Source organism: Camelus dromedarius, chromosome 6 (genome assembly GCF_036321535.1).
Source record: "Camelus dromedarius isolate mCamDro1 chromosome 6, mCamDro1.pat, whole genome shotgun sequence".
In the NCBI taxonomy this organism is placed as follows: Eukaryota; Metazoa; Chordata; class Mammalia; order Artiodactyla; family Camelidae; genus Camelus; species Camelus dromedarius.
In genome coordinates, this window is record NC_087441.1 from 77,607,557 (window position 1) to 77,621,977 (window position 14,421).

A 14,421-nucleotide genomic window follows, 5' to 3' on the forward strand; every position below is an offset into this window, starting at 1 on the left:
CCCTCCCACCAGGGCAGGACCTCAGTGCAGAAGAGCAGCTATGAGCCGCTGTGGAATGAGCGGGTGGTCTTTACAGACCTGTCCCCGAACTCTGCAAGTGCATGAAAGTACAGACCCAGGACTCAGACAAGGTCAACGACGTGCCCATAGGTGCCCACTTCACTGACCTGCTCAAGGTTTCCAATGATGGAGACAAAGCTGAGTAGCAGGAGGCTGGGTGTGGGGGTGGGGCTTAAGGGGCGGAGTGAGTGAAATTCCCACACATGCCCCCACCATCCCACACCTCGGCTGGAGCGGCAGTGGGCTTGCTCAGGGATTTGCCAGCAGCCTCTGCCTCAGGGGAAGGGTGGAAACTCATGACTCAGCTCTGCACAGAGCTGCCTGGGCCTGTCTGAGCCAGGCTGCCCAGATTCGAAGCCCAGCTGCTCTGACAGAAGCTGTGTGAGCTTTGTATCTGTTTTCGCATCTGTGAAATGATGAAATAATGACAATCATCTATGCATGCATATGTATATGCACATCACATACACATGCGTACTGCCCCCTAGTACCTATCTGCAGACTTGTGGGGACTTGGAAGGACTCACCCCGCCTAGGACCTGGGCACTGAACTGGGTAAGGGATACAGAGCAAGGGAGGAATCCATCCTGTCCTCACGGTGCTCACTGGGGATGAGGGAGACGGATGTGCTACTAAATGTGCAAAACCTGAGGCACGAGGCACAAAAGACCACACAGATTGTACTATTCTGTTTACATGAAATATCCAGAATAAGCAAATTCATAGAGACAGCAAGTCGACACGTGGTTTCCCAGGGGTGGGGGGGAGGGGAGGGGGATTACCTGCTGAAAGCTACGGGGTTTGTTTTGAGGGGGATAGAAATGTCCTGGATGGTTGCACAACCCAGTGAATACGCTAAAAAACCACTGAAATGCATACTTAAAATGGTGAATTTTATCTTACATGAAGGATACCTCAAATTTTAAAATGCTGTAATGTTTTTTATAAACTAGGCCAAACAAAAACCAAACAAAAGACATAAGGCAGAATTGGATCCATGTTTCGCATGAGCCATGACAAATCCCAACGGGAAAAAAATAGTCGGGACTAGGAAACGGGAGGGCTTCGTGGGGGAAGAGCGTTTAACAGGCAGAGGCAGAGAGGAAGGACCTTTGGAGAGGAGGGGAGGGGTCTGCGGAAGCAGGGGAGACCGTGGTGGCATGCAGCTATCCTTCAAGTGGCTTGTCGGTGGCCTGGGAGCAGGCACCGGGCAGCGGGCAGCACGACTTCGCGGCACAGACGTGGATGTAGGTGTACGTGGGCGCCACCGCTGGCTCAGGTCCCGCAGGGAATAAGGGGACACATGACAGTGCCCCATGCGTGTGAGAAGGCCACCCCATCACTGCGCACAGCAGACACGAGCCCTCCCTGTGGCCCTTGAGAGCCTCAAGCCGCCCCCCAGGCCCTCTCTGGTCTCGGGTGACTCCCCGAGCCAGGCATGAGGTCCTCAGCTCAGCAACCAGGAGGTGCAGGCTGGGAGCCCCCCAAAGAGATTCCCCCCACCCCGAGCGAGCCCCTCCACCCCCTGACCCCGCCCGCAGGCGTGCTGCCCACGCTGGACCCTCCTGGGTGAGTGTGTGCGGCTCCACACGCAACCACACGCTGCCCGACAAGCACCAGGACTGGAACGAGGGCCTGGGGGAGGCCGTGTCCTTTCTCGCCCACCTCATGCGGGGCCTGGGGGTGGAAATCCTGGACACCTCCAACCCTGAGCTCACCGGCCCCTTGGAGGTTCAGGGGGAGCAGGCCATGCCCATCTCGGAGGTGAGGCACCTGCTGGTGGGGGGTGCGCTGTGCTGTCCTGCAGAGCCCATACTCAGTCCCCTTCCCTCCCCGGCAGCCTGGGCCCGGGCTCAGCCTGTGGCCACCCTGCCTGCCTCGGGGACCGGACCTCAGGATGAGACCTCCCTGCCCAGGAAGCAGTGTCCCCTTCTACTGCCTGTGACTGCTGTGCCCGGAGGTCCTGATGTGGAGCCCTGCCTCTGCCCTGTTCCTGGCGGTGGCTGTCCTCGTGTTGAACAGAGCAGCCTTTCCCCCAGGGACATCCAGGCTGCGGGGCAAAAGGAATTGGACCTTCAGTGTCCGGGCTCCCAGCTCCACAGCTGGGTAGCATGTCCCCCACCATTAGCCCCCAGGGCCTGTCTGTGAGATGGTAGGAGGAGGCCTGGCCCCAGGCCCAACATCCCAGCTAAGTTCTCAGGATGCTCTGAACCACCTTCTCCACAGAGCTGCATGCGGAAGGTGGGAGAATTCTTTCTATTTGGAACCTTTCTGGAGGCCTCAATGATCGACTGGGAAAATGGACACAAGCCCATCACCTCACAGGTGAGAGCTGGGCTCACAAAGGGGTCTTCAGGCCTGGGTTGGGGGTGCTGGGTGGTCACTGCCAGGCCCCGTGCCACAGTCCTGGGGGGAGGGGAACTTTGACCACTTCCTTCGCGTGTCCTCAGGGGCCCACACAGCACACAGCGTCCGTCCCTGAGTGCACACATGCCCCACCTGGCGCACCTTATCTCCGCCTAGGGCTAGGCTGTGTGAGGGCCACGGGCAGGAAAGAAGCCCCCTGCAGAAGGGAGCAAGGCCTTGCTGGGTGGGCGAGGAGAGGGTGGGAGTCCGGGGCACTTCCCGGGCGGGATCTTGAGCTCAGCGGTCATCGGGGCCCCAGGGAGGTCTCTTTCTCTGGCTAGTGCTCTGTCCTGTCTGCGCTGGTTCCGACCCCAGCACCTGCCTCTTTCCCTGACTTTCCCTCTTCCCTTCCACAAAGCTTGGGACTGGAGGGCAGGGTGGGGACCCTAGGTACTGGCAAGCCCTTCTCTGCCTCCAGGCAACTATGGGAATGAAGCTGACGGCTGTCATGCCCTCAGCGGCCTTGGCCTCGGAAGGATCCAGGGGACGAGGAGGTCGATCTGAGCCAGAACAACAGTGATGACAAGACTGACAAGGCTGGGGACTTAGCCTCAGTCTCCTCCACCCCACCCATGCGGCACCAGATCACCGACTGGTGAGCCAGCGGGACAGAGGGTGCTGGGAGGTGCTGCCTGCTGCCCCCATCCTCTCATGGCCCACTCCCGCTGCCACCTCCCTGGGCACCCAAGTCCTCAACCTCCCACCTGCTCCCCACCCCCTAGGAACTACTTCCATCTGCCATACCTGGAGTGCAAGCCCTGCATTTGCATCAAGAGCTGGTGGCCAGACCAACGCTGCCGCCTCTGCAGTGCCAGCATTATGGACACATCGCAGACAAGCTGCTCAGGGCCAGGCCGGGGAGGGAGGTGAAATCTGGTGGGGGGGGGGATGCTTCGGATGACCTCCCTCAGCCTGGAAGCTTCCCTCACAACACATGAGGCCTGTCTGCCCAGCCGCTTGCCGTCGGGTGGGTGAAGTACTGCAGGAATGGCCCCAGCAGGAGTTCCTGTCCCCACCCAAGTCCCAAGAGTAGAAGAAGGTCTGAGGGCCACCCAGAGTGTCGTGTTGGAATCCTAGCCCATCCAGTCCTGGGTTTCCCTGGATGCCGCGGGCCAACCCCTCTGTCTCTGGCCTGCACCGCTTCCACCCTTCACATCTAGCCCTGAGTCCCTCCCAGCCCCTGTGAGTCCACCAGACCACAGGCTCAGGCCACAAGTGGCTTCCTCCTTCAGGAACTGAAAACCCATGAACGTGAAGGCCTCCAGGCTCTGAAAACAGAGAAACTGGTGGTTTCCTTACGAAAGGAAAGTGGGCTCCTCCACGCCGCTGGGGTCTATGGAGGAAAAACTGCGCTGGCCCCACGATTCCCATGGCCGCAGCCGCCTGCGGCACCAAGGCCATGTCCCTAGTCAAGCGGACCTTGGGGCGGAGCCCCGCCGCAGCGCCCAGGGGCGCAGGAACCCCCCCCCCCCCCCCCGCGCGCGGCTGCCCCTCGCCCCCTGCCGCCTGGCCCTGCAGGGACCGGCCGCGGGGAGAGGGCGTCTGCGGCCGGCTGCGGAGCCCCGCAGCGGGCCTGCCCCAGCCCCACGCCAGCTCCTCCGCGCCTGCCACCGCAGTGTGTCTCCACTGCCCCCAGGACTCGCTCAGCAGCTGCTTGAAAACTTGCTACAAGTATCTGAATCAGACCAGTCACAGTTTTGCAGCTGTTACCGAGGCGCTGGATGGGGACATGCGCCATGCAGTGTGCATATTTTATTTGGTTCTCCGAGCTCTGGACACTCTGGAAGATGACATGACCATCAGTATCGAAGCGGGGAAAGCCATCGTCCATCCCTGAAGAGGTCGGCCCACTTCTCGGCGGATTCGGTCTCCAGACCAACCCCGCCTCAGCGCTCTCTGGTCTGAACGTAGTCCTCTGTGACCTGGGACAGGGCGCTCAGGTACTGCCAGCTCAGGGCCACCAGGAGCATGATAAATGACAGGTAGATGGGGGATTAGTGGCTCCGGGAGATGAGCTGGCAATTGGGAAGATTCTGTGTCCTGATCGTGGAGATGATCTGCCTTGTTTTACCAGAACATGGGTCGGAGCCAGGAATTCTGTGATAAGTCTCCTCCATGTACTGGTGTATTATAGCTTTGATGGCTGGTATATTGGTGGCATCCATCATCAGGGTGACTGCTTGCCCTTTCCGAATCTTCACCACCCCTCTGAACACGTGCTGATTATTATAACAGGCGGCCAAAGTAGCAATGGCCATGACCTGCGGAATAGCGCAGAAGTTAAACACACTCTGGTTTCTCAGCCGTGAAAGGTAGGTGATGACATCGGGGATGTGGTGCAGTGTGTTGGCTATCAGCTCGTTCAGGCACTGCAGAGCCACGTCAGCGTGCTCTGGCTTAGCAACGTCGCCCAGCTTCTTCACGTACTTGCCCCAAACCTCTTGAGGCCAAAACTCTCTTCCTTCTCACTGGTCTTCCAGATAATCACGAATGATGTTTCTTTTCTGCAGGAACAGGCCCGTGGAGTTGGCACGCTCTGTGTCTTCACCAACTAAGGGGTCTTCAAACTCTGAGGCTGAGAATAGACAGGAAAGGCCAATCCCCACCAGCCCAGCCACATAGTGAGAGTACTTGTCCCGCTCCTGTGCAGATGTCACTTGCTTATCCAAACACTTCGTCATCCCAAATCCCATCTTCCAGCAAATGTCAACAATCACCACCTGATATTTATCAGCCAGATTTCTGAACTGCAGGGAGATCGTGGGAATGTCCACCAGCACTTGTCAGTCCTTCTCCTTGCTCTCCATGAACCGCCAGTCGGGCTCATAAAGGTACGAGTGGAAGCTGTGTAACAGGGGGGCCTTTTTTTTGATGGGGGGACACTCCAGGGACAGTGCTCATGAGAGGTCCTAGGGCACTAGCCCCTCGTGAGCTGATGGAGGCTGGGGCTCTCACTCCTGGTTCAGAGTAAGAGGGCCTGGATGATGTGCAGGAGATGATCAAAATGGACAAGTCCTACCCTGAGCGATGACTGCAGGGCGTCCTGGAGGAGCCGAGCTGTGGCTGCTGGTGAGCGGCAGGGCTGCTGAACGGGGCGGGGGTGGCGCGGCATGCAGAAGAGGGGGCTGGCAGACAAGGAGGCATTTGCAGGCCTCCTGCTGGCAGGTGGGCTCTGCTAAGCCCTGTTCCCCGCTTTCTGTCCCAGCTGCTTCCTCTCACTGGCTGACAAGCACCAGGGCCCCTCGTCCCGCACCAGGCTAGGAGGAGAGTGCCTCAAGTTTTGTGTGCGGGAACAGGTGAGGATGCCGCTGGACCACATGGGGGATAGGGGAGGATCTGGAGGTGGAAAGGCAACCCAAGGTGGGGGGACATCTGCTCTGAAGTCACAGCCCCCAAGGCCAGCCTCCATCACAAGTCGTGGACTGAGCCCCACATACACCCTCAACCCTGCAGGAGAGACTGGGGCAACAGGCAAAGACCCTGTGGGCACAGGTGAAGTGGCACACAGTGTGGGACAAGCTGAGGCTAAGCCAGAACTTCCTGCAGAAGCTGCACTTCCTGGCAGACGAGGTGTGCCCCCCGAAGGCATGCACAGAGGGGATGCCAGCCCCAAACCCCAGTGACCCAAGGCAGAAGTGGGGCTGCACAGGAGGCACTGAGCCAGATCACCCAGGAGGCCCCTCCTGCTCTGACAGCCATTGGGGGACGGGGGTGACCAAGCCTTTCACCCTGTCGGGTGTTCTTCCCGCTGGATCCGTGGGAGGAGAAGGAAATCCCAGCATCAGGGGTCCTTCCCTCCATGGGTCCAGGGCTGGCCAAGGGGCAGGACCTCTCCCTTATGGGCCCTCACCTGCCCACCGCAGGCCCACACAGCATCCCCAACGTCTTCATCTGGATGATAAGCGACGACAAGCACATGGCCTCATCCCGGTGCCCCCCCCAGGACCTGCTCTTCTCCATCGTGGGGGAGGAGCTGGGTGAGGACCACACCAGATCAAGGTGCTCTTCCTCAAGGTGCCGGAAGGGAAGTCAGATTAGGGGGTGGAGGGGTCCGTGCTTCGTTCAAGGGGGTCAGCCTCCCTTGGAGGGAGCAGCGTGCCCACCCCGGGTCTGGCTGGCCTGAGCTGATGGGGTGCTTAGAGAAGAGGTGGAGAGAGCAGGAATGGCAGGGGGCCCCATCCCATCCATCCTCCTTGGAGCTCTGTTCCCAACCCCACAGCCCAGTGGGATGGCTGCAGAGGGACAGAGGCCCTCTGACCACGGCCTCCTGTAGCCCCCTGCCCCTTCCTCACCCCACGGGCTCCGGAAGCTGATCCCGTGCCCACCCCCAGCGGCCGGGGAAGTGGGTCTTTGGCACAGCGGGCTGGACAGTGCAAGCCAGGCTGGAGCCCTGCCTGTGGCTGGGCCACAGCAGGCAGCGCGGGGACTTCCAGTGGGGCCTGCCCTGCAGCTTTGAGGGGGCCCAGGGGCCCCAGGTTTGGGCCTGCACTCCCTCCTGCCCAGCAGCCTGGTCTGCACCAGTGAGCTAGGCAGGTTGCAGCCATGCCCAAGGAAGCCCCTGGCTCCCAACCCTCACCCTGGGAGAGCGCTGGGGTTGCGTGTTCCCAGCCCCCCAGCCTGCTCTCCCCACAGAGAAGCAGGCTTTCCAGCCCCTTGCCCGCAGGTACCAGGCTTGGAGCCTCTGTGCTGCTGACAGCAGTGGCCTCTCAGCCCCTCACCCGAGTCTTCTTTATCACTTCAAGTCAGAGCACAGAGGCAAGGGCTGGGGGAAGAGGGAGTGGCACTGGCTTTGTGGGCACTGGGGGAGGCCTGTGAGCTTCTGGGGCCTGGGGAGACAGATCAGCCAGAACCCCAGACCCTCAGACGGCAGCCTGGCAGATACCTGTGGTCCCAGGCTGCATGGTGGAGGCTTTAATGTGCTTACATTCTGCATGGAGGACAGGGAAGACCTGGCGGAGGTCCGGTGAAGAGGGTCAGGAGCAGACCTCACACCAACCTTCATTTTAAGATTCCCAGAAGAGTCAGAGAATATGTCCCTCCTGCCCCCGAGCCCCTTGGAAACCACAGTGACTGGGGGTGACTCCTGCTTGGGTATCTGCCCACCCACCACCACTGATTACCTGTCCCCCCTTGGCCCTGTGCTGCAGGTGCTGAATGAGACCCTGTGCACCACCTGGGACCAGGTGCTGGTGTTCGACACCCTTGAGTGCTATGGGGAAGCTCATGAGTTGCAGGACCCCCCCATCATTGTCATTGAAATCTACGACCAGGACACCATGGTGTGGGTGGGCTTCAGCACCAGGGACCACTCCAACGTCCCCTCACTCCACGGGCACTGGTGGCACCTTCCCCCGCTCTCCCCCCGGGCCGCTCGGCCAGCGTGCTTGCTAGGAAGCTGGAGGGTTGGGCAGCCCCTCCAGGACACCCCAGGTGTCCCCTGGCCTGTCACTGCAGTCTGACTCCTTTTTGATGGTCGGGGACTCTGGGGCCTCAGGGAGGAGATGGGCCAGGGCATCCCGCCTCCCAGCACAGACAGACCAAACTCAGACCCAGAATCTTCAAGAGATGTGTCAGCAAGGCTTGCTGTCCCCGGCCTCCTCCACCTCAGGGACTCCCCGGCCCCTGCCCACACCTACCACAGTCAGCTGCCCAGCTTTCCACGGGAGCGCTGGAGTGGGGGAGTGGAGGATTGGGGTGCCACGAGCGAGTTCTGGACTAGAGGCAGGCGCACCTATTTGTAGTCTGAGTACCGCATCTGCCGTTCACTACCAACCTGGCCTGAGCTAGCCTGAGACTTGGTTTCCCCATCTATAAAATGGGTTGCTCCCCATCTGTAAAATGCAACTCCATGGGGCTGTGGGGGACTGAATGTGATCTGGGATGTGAACGTGCTTGGTAAATTCAAGCACTGAGAGGCTACCTTGGCTCTTTGTCGTGTCAGGGCAAAGCCGACTACATGGGCCGGAACTTTGCCAAGCCCGTGGTGAAGCTGGCCAGCGAGGCATACTGCCCACCCTGCTTCCCGCCCCAGCTCGAGTCCTACCAGATCTACCGGGGCAGCTCCACCGTGGGGGACCTGCTGGCTACCTTGGAGCTCTGGCAGGTGGGGCTGCAGGGAAGAGGGACTGGGTGGGGGCCAGTCTCCTCCCCATCCTGCTGTGAGGCCCGTTGTGATGGAAGCTGAGGATGTGGTTCTTGGGAACCCCGGCTGTTCAGCTTTCCCTGTCTCCCCAGGTCACGTGGCAAATAACTCATGAGGAGAGGGAGCTCTCCCCAGGCTCCCCAGGCTAGGACACTATGTCCCCCATTTCCCAGATTGGACCAGCAGGGAAGGCCAACCTGCCACCCATCAATGGTCCACATTACAAACCAAATACACTTCAATTAAAATATATATATTTATATATATACCGCTTAAGTACTTTAGGTACAAGCTTAAATAAAAAAAGTTTTTTAAAGCTATAGGCTAGTCTGTAACACTTCAGTATTATTGTAAATAAACAACGGAATCTTAATCACGTGTTGTACACAGAAATATAAAGGTGTCACCAAGGACGTCTTGATTTCAGAATTTTAACTTTGGGCTCCTGCCTGTTGTAGAACTCTGAAGACTAGCTCTCAAATAGTTTTTCTAATAAATCTACACTATTTTTTGTTCTCAATCATTGAATGGCACATTTTAAAGGAATAAAACTAAAGAATGAATAACAAAAACTCTAACTTAAGGTTACAAAAATAAACCTCTTAAGCAAAACCACACACAATAGGAGATCACTAAGCCTCTAATTTCCCACTGCAGGTCAAAAATAACAGCGTGCCGACTCGGGCCACACCTGGGCCACTGTAACGCAGCAGTCACAGCTGCCATTATTTACCGAGCTTATCCTAAGTAGAAAGACGACCCCCCTCTCGCTCTCCACCAGGGAACGGGCGGGGCGACCATCCGCAGCCTCGAGAAAGCGACGCATGCGCAGTGAGCGAGAGCCGCATGCGCAGTGAGCGAGAGCCGCATGCGCAGTGAGCGAGAGCCGGCCCCGCAGTCTCGGCTCCTCAGGGTTCGCGGGAAGAAATCCGCGTCCCGCCGCGCCTCCTCAGTTGGGCGTTTGCGCCTCCTCGCCCGCCTCGCTCCAGCCCCGGCTCCTCCGAGGGCGGCCCGGGAGCCCTGTTGTCCAGGGGGCTTGGCAACGCGTGAGGAAACCGCGGCCCCTCCCGGAGGCTCGGACTCTCCGCGTGGGCTGGAAGGCGGCGGCGGCGGCGGCGGCCCGCGCGTCTCAGGCGACCTGGGTCTGCGCGCCGCTGCAACCCGGACCCGCGTCCGGTCGCCGCGGGCGTCGGCGGAGCCGCTTTCCCTCTGCGCCTCGTCTCGTCTCGGGTGAGTTAGCGGCCGAGGGCGCGCGGGGCTTTCCGCGCTGCCCCGCCGACCGGGGGCTGAGAGGAGCCGCAGGGTGCTGGGCGGGGGCCGGGGCGGTTGGCGGGGGCGCGGGAGGCTCAGGCCCACCGGGAGGGCGGCGCGTCGGCGGGGGCTCGCTTGTGCCTGTCGCCCCTGGGGCCCTGCGCGGACCCCGGTCGCCCAGGCATTTCGGGGGGTGGGGTGTGGGTGTCGGACCCTAGGTTCCTTTGCTGGGGGACCCCTCGGGTGCCTGCTGCGGCTTTGGTCTCCGGGGGAGGCCGGTCTCCCCGCGAGGCGGAGGAGCGGAAGAGGCAGGAAGTCCCCCGAGACACGGAGGTCCCCTCGGCGGGGGTGGAGCTGCGGGAGCGGGCGGCGCAGCCGGGAGGGCACTGAGGGGCCGCGGGGCCGCGGGGCCGCGGGAGGTGGGCGAGGCGGCGGCGGCCGTCGCGCTGCCAGCCCCTCGGAGACGCCGGGGGGTGTGCGCGGGTCGGGGGCGGGAGGAGGGGGCGCCCTCGCATGGGGAGCCGCCGAGGCGAAGATGAGCGCCGTCTCCCGCTGGCGGGTCACACCCCTGAGTGTTGGTCCAGAGCAGAGGTGGAGGGAATGTGGGAAACCCAAAGAACTTATGGGGAGGGGGAGACGTGGGAGCTGCCAAGTATTGTCATTTCCGTCGCAGTTACTTTTCTTAGCGTTTTTGTGCTTGATGGTTTTGCTCCCCAGCTCAGCTGGGTAGCTCCAGATTCGCTCCCTCCCATCACCCTCTCTGTGCCACATTGACTCTCCTGTGGTTTTCCCCTTCTCCCCCACTCCTTTTCCGGTACGTAGTATTTTGCCTTCTGCTTGGTGAGCATTTGCTAAGGACAGGAGGCCTGAGCTTGTTCTGACCCTGAACTGCCTTGAACTCCTCTCTCTCCCACCTTTTCCTTTCTGGGATCTTACATGTCACCTGGCCATCAACAGTTAGCTTTTCTTCTGGAGAAATGGCGAAAGCACTTAGCCAAGATCCATGGCACTCTTGCTTTATATTAACGAGTCCACGAAAGACACGTCGTTTGTCATGGATTATCACCTCTTTACTCTTTAGCTAAATTAATTTTTGAGATACAAAAGTGGCAAATTTTGTTTTGAGTGTCGGCTGCTCCTAGGGCCAGCAGAGTGCATTTCTGGCAGCCAGACCTGTGACTTATCAGGAAATGCTTGACTTGGAGGGACAGTTCTTTCCTCAAACTTTGCTGATTTTTTCTTGAGTCTTTGTTGAAGGATTTCTTTTATAAGGTCTAAAGTTTCCAGGCTGAGGATGATGGGGGAAAAAGGGTCAAAGAGCCTAGCAGTGATACCACTGAGCCCTGGAATTAAGAAAGCCTGAACCTGCCCAAACTCTAGGTTTCTTGTTACATGAGAAGATAAACAATATTTAAGCCACGTGCCCTGTTCCTGTAGCTATTAGTATCTGATAATAGGTGTCACTCACTATATTAGGATTTACAGACATAGTATGCATCCTAAAACAAAGCCATGTGACCGACTGTTAAGAAAAGTCTTTCATTACAGGTTGCTACGAGATATTGAATATTGTTCCCTGTGCTATACAGTATTAATTTGTTGTTACGTTTATTTTATATATAGTGGTTAGTATCTGCAAATTTTGAACTCCCAATATCCCTTCCCACCCGTCTGGTAACCAAAAGTTTGATCCATGCTGTGGACCAGAAGTTGACACAAAATTGTAAACTGACTATACTTCAATAAAACAGAAAATATCTTTTTGCATTCAAACATCCTTTAGATGACACATTCATTAGAATGCGAGGAAGATCATCATGAAAGTTTCACAGCATCCTGGCTTAGTGGAGGAGTGAAAATCTGACTTAGGAATGCATTTATACCAATTATTTGAAAGTCTAACTGGGGCCAGGGGAGGTATAGCTCAGCGGTAGAGCCCTTGCTTAGCATGCATGAGGTCCCGGTTTCAATCCTTGCTTCCACTAGTAAAGAAATAAGTAAATAAATGAACCTAACTACCCTCCTCCCCACTCCAAAAAAAGGTGGAAAGCACCAGAAGATGCCAGAACCACTGAGACATCAACAGTGGCAGATACCTTACAATAATGAAGGTCACTGCCTTAAGGTAGATTACACCCCAGTTGAGGCGTGATTAACAAAAGTGACCTATGTTCCTCAACTCAGCTTTGAGGTCCTGCTGGTGACTAGAATGTAACCCATGAAAAGCAGAATTAATGGTTTCCTCCCCGGAAATAGTTCTTAGACAGGGTGTATTTTTATTTTTGTTGTTGTGACTTTTTTATTTTTAATTTTCTCTGATGACACCATGATTTTTCGTACTGTGACTCTCAAACAAACATGAAATGTAGTCCTAATAGAATACCGTCCTTATGTTGGATAAATGGTAAACTGGGAGTCCAGTAAAGGATATGAAAATCCTGAGAAATGATGATGATGAAACTTGGAGAAAACTATAAATATGCAGTAAATTAAAATATGGGGGAAGGGATTAATTGGGAGTTTGGGATTGGCAGAATCACATTACTATATACAGAATAGATAAACAACAAGGTCCTACTGTACAGCACAGGTAAGTATATTCAACAGCTTATAATAGCCTATGATGAAAAAGAATCTGAAAAAGGAATATATGTACGTGTAACTGAATAACTATGCTGTACACCAGAAATTAACACTATTGTAAACCAACTATAGTTAAAAATAAATAAAATTTTATTAAAAATTAATTTTAAAATCAATGCAAAAACAACAACAATAAAAATATGGATGGAAACTCAAACATGCCTTGATTATAGGAATCCCATAAATGAACTCTTCAGCCGAAGCATTTCAGCTGAATTTGTTTTCTCGGGAGGTGATGACACAGATGCTGGGGACTGAACTGTGCCTGCATGCTGGACCACATGTTGTTTGGAACAGTTGGTGCATGTTACATGGGCTGTCACCCCAGCTACTTACTGTGTCAGTCACCTAAGGCAGGGCTCTGGGCCCACACGGCTATGCACCTGCTGGTGTGTTTAGAGGACCAGACCTTCCTACTACACCGTTGCTGTGAAACGTTCTTCCCTATCGTGTGCACGTGGGTTCTGTCTGCTGAGCCAGATGGCAGTTTCCAGAAAGAGCATTTCTCCTCTTCCTCATTTGTCTTTCCTCCACACTGCTGACCGAGCTCAAGGCACCCCCTGACTGACTGGCTGACCAGGAGGGACGTGTGCCTGTGGTGGTGTTTCCTCAGCCGAGCTGATCCAGCCACACTCTCCCCCCAGGCCCTTTCTGGGTCCCAAGTTGGGTGTACTGCTTACCATCCACGTTCGTCAGAGCACAGGCTAAGCTGCTGTAGTAAGTTAGATTGGTGTAAGCAAGGAGAAGGTGGTGTGGTGATTCCATAGTGTCAGGGAGCAATACCCTGGCATCTTGTTACTGGCATCTGTGTGGCTAGAGATGGCTTGCCATCACATCCCAACACCAGTGCACAGGAATTGTTAAGACAAGAGGAGGCTTCTCCCTTCCCTTTAAATGCCCAACCGAGAAGCTGCAAATACCACTTTTCACTCATGTTGGCTGGAATCTAGCCCCATAGTCACACTTGGCTGCGAGGGAGGCTGGGAGATGTCATCTTAGCTTCGCTGATGTGTGTCCAGAAACATGTTTGAAGGGCAGGAGAGCTGATAATTGGGGACACCTAGTAGTATCTTCTCCCCCCATCACCTCCTGGATTCAAGTTGGCCAGGCAGGAGCTCCATCCATCCAAGAGGCGGCCTTGTGTCTATTCCTGTCATTTGCACAGGCTACCACTAGGTGGCGGTGGCACCTTGGTTGAAACCTGGTGATTTAGTGTCCAGTGTGTACTGACTGAAGCACATTTTCTTTTTCTTTTTTTTTTAATTGAAGAATAGTCAGTTTAAATGTACAATTTCTAATATACAACGTAATAGTTCAGGCATACATATGTATACACATATTCGTTTTCATATTCTTTTTCATTATAGGTTACTAGAAGATGCTGAATATAGTTTCTTCTGCTATACAGAATAAACTTGTTATATCTATTTTATATATAGTAGTTGGTATCTGCAAATCTTGAACTCCCAATTTATCCCTTCCCAGCTCCTCCCCTCTTGGTACCCATCAGTTTGTTTTCTATTTCAGTGAGTCTGTTTCTGTTTTGTAAGTGAGTTCATTTGTCTTTTTTTAGATTCCACATGTAAGTGACATCATGTGGTATTTTTCTTTCTGTTTCTGGCTTCACACAGAATGGCAATCTCCAGATCCAACCATGTTGCTTCAAATGGCATTATTGTATTATTATTTATGGCTGAGTAGTATTCCATTGTATAAATATACCACAACTTTTTCATTCAGTCATCTGTTAATGGACATTAAGGCTGCTTCCATGTCTTGGCTATTGTAAATAGTGCTGCTGTGAACGTTGGGGTGCGCATATCTTTTTGAATTAGAGTTCTCTCCAGATCTCTGCCCAGGAGGGGGATTGCTGGATCATATGGTAAATCTGTTTGTAGTTCTTTGAGGAATCTCCATGC

At 55.5% G+C, this 14,421-nt stretch overlaps 2 pseudogenes; one reads left to right on the top strand and one right to left on the bottom strand.

Moving 5' to 3' along the window:
* LOC105103872 (otoferlin-like) overlaps positions 1-14,421 on the top strand; it is a 42,577-nt pseudogene that overhangs the window by 14,867 nt on the left and 13,289 nt on the right.
* LOC105103870 (squalene synthase-like) lies at positions 4,353-5,288 on the bottom strand (annotated as a pseudogene).